This window comes from Silene latifolia, unplaced genomic scaffold (assembly GCF_048544455.1).
Source record: "Silene latifolia isolate original U9 population unplaced genomic scaffold, ASM4854445v1 scaffold_444, whole genome shotgun sequence".
Lineage (NCBI taxonomy): Eukaryota > Viridiplantae > Streptophyta > Magnoliopsida > Caryophyllales > Caryophyllaceae > Silene > Silene latifolia.
Genome location: NW_027413363.1, coordinates 25,331 through 27,263, shown reverse-complemented (window position 1 = coordinate 27,263; position 1,933 = coordinate 25,331). Strand labels below are relative to the sequence as shown.

General features: G+C 44.5%; 1 non-coding gene across 1 annotated transcript; it reads left to right on the top strand.

The window, feature by feature from the left end:
• The first annotated feature begins 772 nt into the window (after positions 1-772).
• On the top strand, positions 773-879 carry LOC141639564 (small nucleolar RNA R71). Its single transcript, XR_012542575.1, has one exon. It is a non-coding gene; the product is annotated as a small nucleolar RNA R71 (small nucleolar RNA).
• Positions 880-1,933: the final 1,054 nt, after the last annotated feature.

Genomic DNA, 1,933 nt, shown 5'->3' with positions numbered 1-1,933 from the left:
CCTCAAGGGTGGACCCACTCCTCAAAGTAATAGCATTAAGGGTCTCCTTTTGATCCGTCTGCGACGGTAGATGTCCCGGAGCTCGAGTTGCACTCTTGCTAGCCAATTGAGCAATTTAGCTCTCTAACATCTTCATCCCGACCTCTCTAGCTTGAGACTCTTTCAGCAACAGATTTTTCAACTCGGTAAATTCGGAGCCTTGGGACTGCTGCTGCTGCTGAGGGACATACGGAGGCTTTTGATATGGCTGCTGCTGCTTATGAGGGGGCACATAATTCTGCTGCTGCTGCTGCTATGGGGGTGGAGTCGGATTTAGGACATTTTGGCTACTCCACCTCAGATTCGGATGGACATTCAGCTCAAAATAAGTGTTTGTCTGCCTATAATGTTGAAAGGCAGCACAAGACTCATAGGAAATACTGCAGTTGTCTGAAACATGTCCTTCTCCTCCACATCTCTTGCAGACGAAGGGACCGTCTGAAACAGCATTCACATGATAGATCCCTCCTTTGAAGCTCCTCCCAACTCGTACTTATCAAATCTCGCCGTGAGAGCCTCTAATGCAGCTACAGAAGGGGATTCAACACTTCTCCTTTGATTTCCCCTGGAATTTCCAAACTCAGTTTTATGGGTGGCCAACTCATCAATAATTTTCCACCCCTTAGTCTCTCCAACATTCTCCTGGAATCTACCATTTGCTGCCGTATCCAGGATAGCCCTCTGATCTTCATAAAGCCCATTATAAAATTGATTGCATAGGCTCCATTTCTCAAACCCATGGTGCGGAATAGTTCGCACCAACTTCTTGAAACGGACCCATGCCTCATGAAAATTCTCATCCGGACCCTGTTTAAAACTCGTGATCTGAGCTCTAATGGCATTGGTCTTCGAGGCAGAGAAATATTTCTTGTAAAATGCCAGGGCCAGCGACTTCCAATCAGTGATCCCGTTAGCAACTCGATCCAGGGCTCTGTACCACTCCCTTGCAGCATCACGAAGAGAGAATATGAACATGGTCTCCTTCACCTGGTCCTGGGTCATACCGGTTGGTGGGGGTATGGAACAGCAATAATCAATGAATGTCTCCATATGCTTAGCTGCATCTTCATTTGCAGCTCCCCCAAATTGGTTTCTCTCAACCAAGTTGATATAGGACGGTTTCGGCTCGAATTTTCTCGTCCGTCCTCGGTAATGCGAATCCCTTATAGAGATTCTCACCGCTTTCAGTGATCAGCTATACTTGCTTCTTCAGCCATGTCTGGAGATGTGACGGTCTCAGCTGAAGAAGTAGAAATAGGTGACGAAGGTGGATCCTCCTCAAAAAGCTCGTTCTCGTAGTAACTAGACAGAGTACTCAGCTCTTCCTCTGTCGGCAATACTCTAGATGATCGTCTCAACTCACGCAAAGTCTTCTCAATCTCAGGATTGAACGGTAGTAATTCACCACCCTGTGACCTGCGCATAAGAAGAAACTACAAGTAGAATATGAGAATAGTTTAAGGAACAAATGCCCCTTAAACTAATAGAAAGACTAAAAATAGAAACAACTAAAAATTTTAAACAATTGCCTCCCCAGCAACGGCGCCAAAATTTGATGCCTGTCGTTGTATGCACCAAAAATAATATTTATAGTCCAAACTACTACTATAGCTAGTGGCAGTCAGGGTCGAACCACAGGGAGACAATGCAATCAATAGTTGTCTGATTTTAGTCTTAAAGTAACAAGTGTGGAGGTTTGATTTGATTTGTTCTATAGCTAAAGGCAGTAAAAGACAGTAAACTAAATAAACGGATGAAATCAAATATTAAAAGGGTGCTAAGATGGTCGGTTCACTATAGTTTCGGCGGCAGCATACTAGGTAAGTCTGAAATAAACACGTGAGACGGGAAAATAAGAAGTCCTCTCGGTCCATTCTTACAAGTAGCATCTTCC